The sequence below is a fragment of the Harpia harpyja genome, chromosome 1 (genome assembly GCF_026419915.1).
Source record: "Harpia harpyja isolate bHarHar1 chromosome 1, bHarHar1 primary haplotype, whole genome shotgun sequence".
In the NCBI taxonomy this organism is placed as follows: Eukaryota; Metazoa; Chordata; class Aves; order Accipitriformes; family Accipitridae; genus Harpia; species Harpia harpyja.
This window is the reverse complement of record NC_068940.1, coordinates 31,386,066-31,400,067: the sequence shown is the minus strand read 5'-3', so window position 1 is coordinate 31,400,067 and position 14,002 is coordinate 31,386,066. Positions and strand designations below refer to the sequence as shown.

General features: G+C 49.4%; 1 protein-coding gene across 7 annotated transcripts in view; it reads right to left on the bottom strand.

Annotated features, from left to right (window-relative positions):
• The window catches only part of MYT1 (myelin transcription factor 1), a 65,124-nt gene that overhangs the window by 38,469 nt on the left and 12,653 nt on the right, over positions 1 to 14,002 (bottom strand). For all 7 annotated transcript variants that reach the window (XM_052785196.1, XM_052785206.1, XM_052785225.1 and 4 more), the window contains exon 2: positions 6,347 to 6,447. The gene's annotated coding sequence lies outside the window, so the exon portion shown is untranslated. The remainder of the gene's footprint in view (positions 1 to 6,346; positions 6,448 to 14,002) is intronic.

Here is a 14,002-nt window from a genome sequence, read left to right as displayed (position 1 = left end):
GTCGTGCTCCACGTTTATTACAATCTTCCCAATAACACAGCAGACAATTACTATAATTTCTATTTTTAAAGCCCCGGTTCCCTGCAGACCAATGGCTCATGTTTAAAGTGTGGAGAGGAGCAGGTGTCAAAGGGACTTCATTACATTTATGAGCCTTTCAACGTTGGCGTGCGCTGAGCAAGCTAGCTAATGCCACCGCTGCATGCCGACAATACAACTAATACATTTGGTTGCTTGGAGCCTGCCTCCAACCAAAATGAATTTCAGAGAGGGCTTTTTCTTTCTTTCTTTCTTTTTTTTTTTTTTTTTTTTTTGACAGTTTTCCCAGGGAATTGGCACATGTTGGGCTGGTGCCTTGGCAATATGGGTTTCCTGCAGATAAATTATTCAAAGCTGCAGAGGAGGGCAGGCTGTGGGCAGCGTAATGGGCACCGCCTGCAACATGCCAGCACCAGCCTGCAGAGCTGATGGCTGTGGCACTCATTTCCAAAAAGAGGTAGGGCTGAGACCCCGCGGGGACAACAAGAGAAAAGCAGAGCAAAACTTCAATTTTCTTAAACCTGCCCTTCAAGGACAGGCAGGTGGGAAGGGCTCAAGCTGCTTGTCTATAAATGGGAGAGATCCCATTTCACGTCACATTTGTCTTCAAAAATATTAGGTATCACATCTGAGCTAACCTCCAGGCTCCTCACTACACCGTAGCACCTCATAAAGCAATTCCTTTGCCTTCGACACCTCTTTCAAGCCAGGATGAAATGCTCTGGGAAGACAGGAGCACACTCAGTCACCGCGCGGGCAAAGGGGACAAGGAGCCACTTAAGGCAAGGACGGACCCAACCTTGCTAAGGACTGAACAGTGGAAAAGCCAAAAAAGCTGCCTTGCCTGGCCTACAGTAAAAAGCAGCTTTTAAAAAAACCTGAAACACCCAAACCCCAAAACTAAGTTATTGGGGCTTTTTCTCCATAGGGAATACCCCATTACTTGGTTAGAGAACTTGACGCAGCCTCACCGCTGCATATTTATAATATTTTGCTTACAGCACCGGAGGGATGGGGTGGGCTCTGCACTCCCAGGCTCTGTTTTCTACCATCACGCTCCTTTTCTCAGCTTAAATCAACAGCAGCAGCATCCTCAAAAATCTTCATTTCCCACCAAAGTGCAGAAACACCAGGAAAAAGATCCATTTCTGAGCTCAGCCCCTGCTCCTCCCAGGCAACTTAAATGAACTGACGTGGCCATTACTGTGCTCCTGGAGCCTCTGTGGTTATCAGGCTCGGATGCATGAAGGTTACATGAAACCACTGTCCTTTATTGTTCACCTCCTCAGCGAGAAGCCCTCTAGACAGATCGTTTTAACGTGAAATTTCAGGTCACATAGTGCATGTTTGCAGTCTTGGAGACTGACGGGGTATTTTCATTTGTTTTCTCTCTTGCTCGCATAATAGCCAGGCTGAGAAGCTATCTGGATTTCACTCTTATTATTTTAACTCTGAATGGAAAACAAAGCAATCTGAAAGGAGACCTGCAAATAAATTATTGCTACCAGATGCCAGCCTCAGAGCATGTTAGTCCAGGCAGAAAAGACAGAGGTTTATTCCGCTCCTCCTCACCTTATCACGAGATACTCTCTCATATTAAACCAAAACAAGCATCTAGCAGGTTTCCTAACCCAACACCACAGGACAATGCAGTGGAACGGACCCTGTGCTGGGTCTCGCTTCAGGATTCAGCTCCATGCTCTGCCACTGATGATCAGGGTAACCTTGAGAACATCACTTCATCTCCGGGTGCTCCTTCTTTATCTCTTCTCTCTAAAGATGCTTTGGTGCAGGGGCTATTTCTTACCATGCGTTTGCCCCACACTAAGGAGCTTCCTGACATGACCATAATACAAGGTATACTGATGATGTCCTGGTGCTGCAAGTCTAAATCAATGAGGTTCAGACAGAGAAACTTGAAAGACAGTTTAAGCCGAGTACAATGGGAATTTTAACAGCTTGCTTCTACAGTAATGGTCTTGCTCTGCTGCCAAGACTACAGCAATACAGCGCAGGAACAGCAGCATGGATCTGAAGTTTAATTTTATGGAGTACCTACAGGGTTGATATTTTCTTCTTTCTTATCTTAATACACATTTCTTTTCCAATGGAAGACCGAGGTGCTAACATAAAACCACTGGAGCCTCCCATGCACTGATGCCCAGGTGTGCCTGGGCTTCGACAGCTCTATGCAAATATGCCATTAAGGGCCATGCTGAAATTCCCCACGGTCAGTGGTAATACTTTGTATGTATTCAAGAGCACCACAGAGCTCAGAGAAAATAAACATGCTGAAGAAGCCTTCAGCTGGACAAAGGGAGGTAAGGATTCAGCAGGAATATTTATTTTACTCGGAAAGCAGCAGAGCTTCCATCAGTGCTTATTTGTGGATATAGCAAAATGCCATTTGCAAGAAGCTGTGTCTGAGCTTTGGAGGGACAGACAGACAGAGCCTCTATTTTTAGTTAAAAAAATCAAAACCTGAATTTGCCTAGCAGCAGGTAAAACAGCAGGAGGAAAATGCCAGAAGAAATGACATTTTTCCTACAGAATTGTTGAAAAGTGGTTTTTTACTTGGTCCTTCCCCTCTTCCAGGTCCAAAGAGCCCCTTCTTCAGCTCCTGAAGGGAAAAGGCAGTACTGACCACCCCAAAGAGGTAGGAGCCCACCACACCTCACTCTACCCTGGCCGTGCAGAGTCAGAGGATGGTCCAGCTCCCACAACCCCGTTTCAGGGCTGGGTTCAAAGCCAGGATGAGGGAAGGGAAGGGAAGGGAGGAGGATGCTGTGTGGGAATTCTCCAGCATCACCAACCTTGTCCCAGCAAATTCCTTCAAGCTCTCACCAGGGAAGATTTATTTGCTGGTTAATTTGCACTGTTATCCACTGCTCCTTTCCTACCCAAGGATTGCTTTATCAGCATGAGCCAATGAACGGAGCAAACCCTGAGGTCCAGCTGGATGTAGGCTATGGGCCAAATCACAGCCAGGCAGAAAAACTGCTCCTCGGCACCCACCAACCGGTGAGGATGGGTTTGAATGACCTGTCCTGATTTCTCCTCCCTCTGCTTTTTTTTTTTGGTGGGTTTTTTCCCACCCCGTGAGGAATCCCCCCCTTGGCTGCTGCAGCAGAACACAGGGTGGAGAGACCTGGATCTGGGTCTCCAAATGTCTCCCGCTTGCTCCCAGCAGAGTGCTGTGGCATCATCAGTCATTGCCAAAAATGAAAAGGGCTTCGTCCCACTGGGCTTTCTCTAGCTGTTAATTTTAAAAAAAAAAAAAAATAAGTAAGGGGTGATGAAGGAAGAAATGCCCTTGATCAAGAGCCTGCCCCTACTTTTTAAAAAGGCTCAATAGTAGCTCCCAGTTGCTATTTTATAACCACACTCTGAGGTTAGGGTATTTTTTTTTTTTTTCCCTTCTTCCTTTAGGGTCTTCCTTGCTGCTTGATTTAAATCCTCCTGACATTCCACCTATTGTGAGTCCCATCCTCGGCTGAATAAACTACCGTCTGCCTTTTGCTTTTTGACTGCTTCCAGGAAAGGACACCCTGCGCAGTGTTCTCGGGCTTGGAGTCGGGGGGAGGATTTTGCCTTAACATCTTTAGATGCAAAACCGCAGCTTGTACCCACCTCAAATTAAACATCGCAGCTGTGTCACAAACATCCTCCTGAAGCCGTGCTGTCAGTTTGCATTTGCAGAAAGGGTCCAACCCCCACCCCCCAAAAAAGTCCAACGCTGCGAATGAGATGCTTACCAAGTGCTAATGCTCTGTGGCGATAGCAGAGGCATCCTCTGCACAAGGGAAGTGGACCAGAAAAGATGCTCCCGAGCATCACGTTTGACACAGCCGCAGCTGTATCGTGTGCCTCTGCAGTGCTGACATTCGAGCATTAGGCTGGGGTGATTTCATATGCGGTAGTTTAAGTTGACATATACTTCCCTCTTGACTGTTTGAAAGTGCTACAACGCGCAATCCAAACGCCATTTCACGCGCAGAGAGACCTAAGTGGCTCTGTACGTGCAAACAGCTCTTACGCCAGAAGAGGAGGGGTGGGGAAGGGAAAAAAACCTAAATATCACAGTTCTTCAACCTCATTGTTTTCAAGCTCGGTAATAAGCTGCCTTTTTCATAAGATAATCCTCGAGTGGCACAATGTGAGGCGATTGCTGAAGTGAGCTACGTGCGTATCTCCAAAAAGGACTGCAGCAGCCGGTGCTCATGGCAAGGGATGGGATCTGGTGGCCCCATCAGCATCAGCCCTACCCGTCCTAACAGCAGCCAGCCTTCAGCAACAGCCTGCCTGTCCCCAGTACCCCCAGCTAGCTCACCATGGCGCAGGGAGATAGAGAAGATTTGGGAGAGAAAGATTCATTTCTCCATCAGCCACCGTGGTTCCAGGCCGAGCACAAGCAGGAGCGTCCATGCGGACGGTCTCAGCTGGCTCCGTGCAGATCGTACCTCTCCTCAGCACTCTTCCGAGATCTCATTTCAGACCTGTCATGGGAAATTTTATCCTGCACCTGGACTTCTATAGAGGCAAAAATAAATAAATGAACCTGCCCTGCATCCCATTGTCCTTCACCGTTGTGCATCCTGCGGATTACGAGCTGTAACTGGCATGAAAAACTACATTTAAATACAATATGTATTTATGAGCACACATGCAAGCGCAAGCGTGTGCACACGGTGCAGATCCGAAGGTTAGAGAGGGATGGAGACCTGTGGGGTTAGAGGGCTGCACACAATATCCAGGCCTAAACTATCTGAGGTTCAACTGGATTTCAGGAAAACATAAGAGAAAAATATGCTAGTGCACTGATATGCAGAGAAATATTTTTAAAATTTGCCGAAATGGATTTAAAGTAACACATGGGGAAAATTGCTCATAGAGAGCCAGTGATAGCCTTATCAAAGCCAGCCTTCTCCTTCCCCCTTCCCATTCAAGTTTAATTTGGCTTTTATAACAAAGAGCCAGAATTCACCTATTGCTCCCTCACACACCTGAGGCCAACAGGCTCCGTCTTGCAGCCAGAGATACGCAGGATCAGGCCCTCGTGTACCCTCAACATCCCACGGTGTGACTCTTTGTAGACCTGGCTTTGCAGGACCAGCACTACCACCTCCAAAAGCTGCAGCTCCCCAAATCCTGCTCCAGCATCAGATGCTCCCTCCCCACCTCCTCGTCTTGCCCCCGTTAAAACACAGATAAGCAGAGCTGGGGGGTTGCAAGAACCGGTTAATATTAGCAATGTGCTTGGCAGAGGCAGAGTGCTAGGTGAGCACCAGATACTAGGAATATTACCTTTTGTAATCATTGCTTTATTAACACACAACAATCTTATTAAATCTAATCTAAGTGCTTATTTGGCAGGTTCAATAGAAAAGCCTTAATTGAGCTCATTTTAAATATAGCAACAACGGCTTACTCTGCTTTCCAAGAAGGTGTGAGCTTTCCTGGTGACACCTGCTTGCAGCTGACAGCTTGTTAGTGAAGAAGGATGTTTTTTAAGGCTGGATTTTTGCTGGTTTCGGGTTTTCTCAGGGCTCGGTTTATTTGGGGATACAGGAAGAGTCGGTAACATCAGTCACCCAAGGAGGGCTTTCTCCACCGCCCAGGTGGGTCCATCCATCCATCTGAGATGGTGCCTCACTACCAAGAGGCCAAAATGGGACGGGAAGTGCCATTTGCGTCGTGAGCAGCCCAGTTCTATACTTAATTAAAGCTTCCTAATCTGCTGGCAGTGAATCTGCCGGGAGGTTTGACAGCCTTGGCTGGACCTCTTTCATCAGCCACAGCTGCAGCAGTAAATGAGTGGCTCTGTTGAGCCCCCAGGAGCTGCCTGGGCTCCCGGTGGGGTTGAATGCCTCGCTTGTCTCCTCCAAAGGCACCACGGCTTCACCTGGCGTACGAGGGGCTTCTTCCGACCAGCCGGCGCCTTGGAGAAAGGGCCTATTTTAACAGGCCTGGGACTGACCTAGATATCAAGATCTGAGCCATCCTTGAAGGATTGGACCGGAGAGGAAGGCAAGGATTTAAATAGCTGAACTCAAAGCCAAATCTTGACAGCTGGAAGCCCTCTCTGCCTGGATTCACCAGGCTGAAGGTTTGGCTGTAGCAAGGAGACAGAGATTTCCAAGTCCTGCCCATCGCTTTGGGTATTGGAAAGGCTCCATCCCCCCGGGACCACCTGGTCCATAAGGGCTGGAGCAGCACGTGGCCCTCACCCTGTGGCCAACACGTGGGGTGGGAGGTCACCATACCAAAAAAGTACACGCTTGTGGAGGACCGTGGGCTTTCTGCTCACCTTGATGTGTGTGCCGTGCAGGCTGGCAGCTCCGTCGCAGCTGCTGATCTTCTCTCCGCAGGTCCACCTCTGATTTAGCAGCTCACCCCGAAACTCATTTTCTGGGGAGAGGAAGAGGAACACAGGGTTAGGACGCAGTCAGCCCAGCACCCCATCAGCAGCATCAGCCGGAGGTGAAAATGCAATATTTATTCCCTACCTGCTTTCTTTAATGGCCATACAAATCCTGCCTGAGGATCTCCATGCCCTAAGCAGGACCCCAGAGTGCCACGCCAAGGCCAAGAGCCCCAACCATGAAGAATTCATGTGTGCACCCTCCACCTACCCCGAACACCACAACGCTGCTCAGCTTGGTCCTCACTTGGAAAACACAGTATTAACAGCGAGTGTCACTGGTGGACTGGGCAAGGCAGCTGCCAGCACCAGCCCAGGAGCCTTGCGGCGCCCGTGGCAGCTGGCAAAGGGCTTCTCCCTTACACCCTCTTCTTTTTCCAGAGATAAAGTTAATATTTATTCTTTCACAAAAATTTTCACGTGTATAGCAGTAGATGGAACCCCTTAGCTGGGCATCACTGAGAGCTGAGTGGGGTCCCCACACAGGTTTCCATGACAGCTCTCGGTGACACCAGCATTTTGGGAGTGGGTCATAACAGCAATACGCGGTGAAGGTGCAAAACAAGGGGCTCAAAGTTAAAGCTCGCAGACACAGAGCTGCTTTGGGAGCAAGGGAGAGCAGGCAGAGAGGAACCTCCATCTGAAGAGAAAGATTATGGGAAATACATACTTTACAAGCAGATTCTTGGCACTCTCCCTTCATCTAGTACAACTTCAAACATCTCCAAGGAGCCAGCACCGGCCCTGCCACACATGGATGGATCTGCAGCAACTGGACCAGCGCGGAGGAGCTGCCGTGGCACGTGAACTGCGTGGCACAGCTTCCCCTCCGGTGCAGTTATTGCTCACGGTGATGAGATCAAGAGCGTTTGCCCCCAGACTCTGGCCTTTGGGATCGCAGCGTCACAGCTCACCTTGGCAAACTGTTGTCGCTGTGGGCGCCGGTGCCGCGAGCCTTCCCCTCGCATCTTTAATTGCGGCTCCCTCTGGCATTGAGTACTGAATAATTTATTGCCTGTTCTCTGAGTCTTGCTCCATTCATCTTCTACCACTGATGCAAAGGAAAAAGGAGAGCATCCCCCAGAAGGAGGCACGTGAGGAGTTACACACGCACCGGCACGCTCATTCATCTCTGGCTGCTAATAGCCTGGGGAAGAGCTCAGGGCAGAGGCTTCGTTTCCCCTGCCAAACATGCTCCCGTGCTTCCTTGACTTGATGTTTCTATTATTGGGGTGATCGCAAAGACAGGGAGAGCAGAGAGAAGGCTCACACACGCTAAAGGAAACCTGTGGAAGGTGGGTGTTTCCAGCAATGGATAACTTGCTGAGCGTGTAGGACAGTAGCCGAGCAACTTTGGATCCGCTCTGCCACAAAGCAGCTTTTAGGAGAACGTACAGAAAATAGCTAGGGCGTTTATTCCTCCCCTGCCTGTGTCTGTTCTCTATCTACAAGACATTAAGGAACAACCAGTATGTCCCACAGTGCTCTTGCAAGAATAAGTACATTGAAAGACTGGGATAATTCGATCCTGTCGTGATGTGCAATCCAAGTTAGTGCCTAAGATAGATGACCGTGAAAGTCACCTTCATGTATTTGTCCTAAAACAGAGCTGTTCTGAAGCCAGGAGGGCAGCTGGGGGGACTTTTCTAGGTCTCACAGGAGAAACATCTGTGTTGGAGACTCCACTCCAAACCCTGTCTGAAACACTGTGCTCCAGCCCGGACCCACAGGAAAGGCACAGGGCTTGGAAACAAAATCCAAGAGTTGCTGAAACATTATTCTGCTTTGGAGAAGCTCCGAGGAAAGGGAGCAGGGAGGCACAGATGGCCAGGCAGATGATGAAAACCAAGCAAAATGTGGGAAAGAAGCTAGGAAGGAACAGAAGAAAGGAGAAGAGAGGGCAAAAAACACCCATCAAATAAGAAGAAATAAAGATGTTTCTATAGCACATTCATAGGACAGTACAGCCTGCCTGCTTATCTGAAGCATTTCCCTGAGCATCCTTCTCCCAAGCACTGTGTTTTAAAGCAGGAGCGTCCTCTCCGGGATGCAGTGGGGGGAGGAGCAGAGTGTGGTTAAACTGTAGAAACAATGGATCCTGGATGCAAGATAACCCTAAAGATAGCTTAGAAGATTTTTGAAAGGTTGAGAGGTCATGAGATTCAACCCCAAGGAGGGAAGAATAGCAAAACACACATGCACTTATCCTCTCTGGGCCTGTTTTGCTCACGTGTGCCTAAGTCATAGGCTAAGGGCGAGTTCCCGAAGCTGCCACAGTAAATCTGGCCTGAGATGCCAGCTTGTCCTTGCCACGGGCCCTGACCCAACCTCCTGTGCCTTCATCCCTGTGAGCAAGAGGAGGGGAAGGGGCTGTGTGTTGGGGCAAGGAGCCTCGGCCAGGCTGAACGTGCATTGGCCGCACCAGCTCAGCGCCTTCCTGCCCGCTCCCATCCCTCTGCCCGGCCCGGTTCAGATGGCCAAGGCAGCTCCATCAACACACGAATCAGATTTCCTCTACTCCTTGTTGCTTAAATGGATCTGGTCTCCAGAGAGGATCAGCTTGCACTGCTGGCTGTGCCCTTTCTACCTCGCCTCCGCACCCCGGGTTCAGCAGAAATGCAGCTTGCTAGTTATGTGAAGGACACTTCTTTTAACCCCTACCTGGACCACCCAAGAGGAGATGCAGGATATTGCCTTAAATGCAAGTTTTTTGCCCATGGGAAGCAGATCCCATAGGGAGCAGCACGTTCTAGGGTCCCCTCCTGGCACCAAGATGGGACAGCCAAAGGTCACAGGCGGGAGCACTTGCACCCACTCCCCCTTCAAAAATAACCTAGATGCTCAGCTGGTCTGATAGATCACTGCCTGACGTTCACATTCCAAAGGAAATCACCAGCTTTCCCCCACCAGCTCCATCCTCAGCACCCATCACCTGGTCAGGACTGGATCATACACTGGGGTCCCTCATTAGACAGGCTGCTTTTCCCTATCAACATTTAGGACAATCCACCACCAAAACATCTGTGTGTCCTCTTCCAAATGAGTCTCTTTCCCAAACCTTGAATCTATTTGTCCCCCTCTCTCCTTCAGAAATATCTGCAGAGAAAGCTCAGCTGTGAACAAAAGCATTGCGGGTTGTGCAGAATCCTGGCATGAAAAAGCAAGTTCTGTGAAACGTTTGGGTCACCATCATCAACTCCAAACAAATGATCTGGAAACCTGGGAGGGAGACCACATGCAATTCAGAGTGTTAATCAGACTTGGGTGTGTTTTACTTTCTGTTTCCAAAGAGAGAAGAAAGCACTGATTTGCCAGAAAAAAATTAAACCCTCCAAAGAATGGCAGAAAGTTCCCCCCAAAATAAACCCAACAAATCTCAGAGGAAGCTTTGGAGTGCAAAAGGCGAATAGAAAATGAGGCAGAACGCTGCAGGAGGGGGCTGCCTGGGTGGCAGCCAGCTCCCACACATGTCCTGATGGTGCCGGGGGGAGCCACCCTGTCTCCAAATCTATGCAGAGGTTACATCTGCTATAGCAAAGTGATGGGGTGAGAGACAGGTTCCTCACAGAAAAGATGGAGGGTGAAGGCTTCGTTTCCTCATAAGATGCGTCACTGCATATTTAAACTGAAAGACTAGAAGAAAAACATATCAATCTTCATTTGCTTCCCCAAGTGTGAGAAAAGAGAAAAGGAAGAGAGTAAGATTTTTCTTCATCTTTGTTCAGGCACATTTTTCACGGGAAAGGTGAACCCTGTGTTAACAAGGCAGCAACATGCTGAGAACAGGCTGGGTCCTTCAGTGTCCCACCAGACAACGCGGGCTCACTTCTCAGAGCAAATACAGCAGCAGTGTCAGGGAGTGGAGGGTGCCCTTTGGACCCATCTTTCATATGAATTTAAAAAAAAAAAAAAATCTCAAATCCAAGTTTTACATCTTCTTTAAGCTGCAAAAGCCACCCACAGGCCCCTCCATCCCCTCTGCACTGCTTGCTGACTAACACCCATACATTTTGCAGCTCATCACCCACACCCACTGCTCTCTATGGCCACCGGCCACTACCTGGAGCACACCGATAACTGAATTTGCTTTCCTGCATGGCCCCAAACCCACAGTGCAGTGAGGGCTTCTCTTCCAGCATGCAGCATGAGTCTTATCTTTGATTTAAGGATTCAGTCTCAGATCCTAGCCGCACCACCGAACCCCATTGCACAGCCCCCGGGACTCAGCACAGCCCAACCCAGCCTGAAGCACAACTAATTGCCCCACGCTCCTGCCCAACCCTTGCCAAGAAAAGACTCCTCTGAGCTGACACCCTGCATGCGTGCCTGCTAGTTCAGCCTTCACGCACACAGGAGCGCAGCAGCTATGCATCAGGGTGCTTTTTTCAAGGGAGATGAATTAAAACCTCCGTAGGGATTAAAATACACTGAAAAAGTAGAACCCAGCTACTATAGCAATTCTTCTCCATTCTTCTCTGATGCCAGGAGTGTTGGTTTAACCCCCGCTCAGGGCACAGAACTACTGTCTATTCAATGCAATTATCACTGCTTACTGTGGCACAGCTATGTTCAGTGCTTTGAATTTAGCTTCCCAAACATGCATTTAATTTAAGATCTAATACCAGATGTTAATTGTATATTACACAGTAAACGACTGATCATTAAAACATATTAATTGAGGTTTAACAGCTGTGTAATAGATATTACATCTCATACTTATCAGCAAATATGATTTAATAATCAGTTAGGATGGGATGTACGGATAGGAGACTAGCACAGCCAGCTAGATTGCAGGTTCTTTGTTGTTCATTTGCTGACCTAAAGATACTTTTCCTTAGCGTGTTTGGAAAGGAGCTTGGCGATCACCAAGCAGATGTTGAGCTTCGACGCTCTCACCTGGGGAGCTTACCTGGACAAGCCCAAAGAGTTTATAATCTCTATAAAAGGAGGAATGGGGGAGCCATGAGCAGTTTCCTCCTATAAAGCTGGGGACGAGCTGCAGGGACCTGGCCTCATGACTGTGTTTGTGCCAACGGCAAAGCAGGGAACCAGTGAACCCCAGTGAACGGGGAGCAAATGGTGGGAGATGGTTGTCCTCCCCCAGGACCCGGGGGGTCCTTTCAATGGCGTGCAAGAGTCCCAGCCACCCTGTACTTTCTAGTAGTAACTCTTTTTTAGAGCAAGTTGACAAACATCATTACCATTGACAAGGGATGTGTATATCCCAGACCGTATGCCCTGGGCTGGTCTCTGGGGCAGTTCACCTGAGCGCTCGGTCTCCTGCTGCTCTCGTCCTCTGGCTCCATCATCTCATTGGCCCAGCACATCCCACTCTCACAGCTCCTCATCCCTGTGTCGCTCCCAGCTGTGCCTCCTCTCACCAAAGTGCAGAGCCAGACGGTGCCTTGCTGCACCATGCGGTTGTTTGGAAAGCCAACAACTAATCATACCAGTGAGCTGAATTTTTGATCCCATGGCCCCAACAAACACGCAATGCTGGCTTAACCCACTGTGCTACCACACGCTGCAACATCAAAGGTTATGAAATCTGTGATGCGCACTCTGATCTTTTATTTTCCCCTTACCCAAAGGAAAGGAAGGGCTTTGATTTCAGTAGGATCAAGCCTTTTTAGTGTTTTCACTGCCAAACAGACGCTTGCAGCATGGCATGTGTTGCTAACCCACTACGCAACCAGCTCAGCACCTGCAGGGCTCAGAGGTGTTCGCTGCCAACAGCCAAGTCCAGCCCTGCTCAGCTCCATGGGTCCTGGGGCCACAGAGATGAGGAGGGGAGCACCAGGATTTCCATCTGGCTATGCAAAGGGGAAAAGGACAGGTCATTGCTACCGTAATGCCACTGTTTCTCCATCTCCAGCAACAAGAACTTGCCACCCTCCTTCCAGCAATTCCTGCGGTGCCCAGGGGCCAGCCAGCAGCCCGGGGAGCATTCCCTGCCTCGGCTCCCTCCTCCAGCACTGCCTGAAGCACAGTTGACTCACGTCCTCCTTCCCAGCCCCATGCCACCTCATCTCTTGGCTCATCCTGCTTTTGACACCATCAGCTGCCACCTCTGCCCAGGTGGCCATGTCAGCTCCCGTGGCCACCTCAGCCATGCCAGCTCAAATGCTTTGCCCTGTCATACCTGGCACCTTTGCATGCTTTTGAACTCTCTTTGCTAGGTCGTCGATGGGAAAAGGGAATCATCCCTTTCCCATGGCCCTGGGACAGGACACAGAGCAACTGGCTTAATTGCAAGAAGATTCAGATTTCCCAAACACGAGGACGTGTTGCAATAGGAAGGGAAGAAACACCGAAACCAGCTCCTTCGAGAGGGAGCAAAGCCCTCAGCGGTGGGGTTCAGCAGAGGGTTAAAGATCCACCAGGAGCAAAGTACGGACATCACCTTGCCACGAGAGCCGGCATCCCCAGGCCCCTGCGACGGCTGCGCTGCCGTCCTTCACCCAGGGGCAATTCTCCATCCCTGCCCAGCAGCTCTGCACACCGAGCCGTGAAGTGCTCTAGGGAAGGACCAACATTTCATCCTCTTTCTCCATATCACCCAGCGCCACAGGAGCTGAAGCCCTCAGTGCACCTATGATGCAAAGGAAGCAAATGAGGCTACAGTCTCTCCTCATTAAGAGCAATATTCATGCTCCAGTGTTCATGGCCAGTTAATAAGACTTTTTATTAGAGTCTTTTTTCTTTTTCTACAGAGTGGCAGAAGCACACTACACAGCGCTGCAGAAGATATAAGAGAAGGTTGTTTCCTCCTTCCATCCTTGTATCACTTGTGTACTCTTCAAGAGAGGAATAAATGCTGCATGCCCACAGTACCACTGCTATCTGTGCATTGTTCTTAAGTATATTGATCAAGAAGAATAAAGAGTGAACATTGGTCAACATCCCATCTTCCCCCGGCTCCTTGGGGGAGCTGTCAAAATGCAGAGCCGCTTCGAGCATGGCGAGCAGGGCCAGCAACAAGAGGGAAAACAAAGCGATGAGGTTCTCCACTGGAGAATCCCTTTGGGTTTTCCGAGGCCCAGTGCAACAGCAGGGCCTGGAAAAGCTCTCAGCTGGTGCTGACTCCCTCCAAGACAAGAGCAAGACCTGAGCCATGGGCTTCTCTGCCTCCTGCCTTCACCCTGCCAGCCACTAAATGTTGCCCAAAGTGTGAATTTTCCTACTGCAATAGCAGGAACTTCATGTGAGCCTGCCGACTAATTCCTTTCCAAACATCTCTGAGCCTGAACAACAACAACAAAAAAACCAACAAAAAAAAATATCAAGCAAGCCTCAGCTTGTCCCCCATTCTGCCAGGCTTATCCCACAGCATGGACCACTCCTGCCACCGGCTTCGTCTCCAGTGTCCGTCCTTTTGTGCACGCAGAGGGAGCCCTGCTCAGCAATGCTCATCTGCTTGTGCCCAGCACGTGTGCAAACAGGCGTGTAACGAGTCAGGCACACAGGAGAGCATCTCCGAGAAACAGGATGTTGCTTCTTTCTTCTTGCACGTTTCCCTCATTATTTTGTTCTAATTTGGCT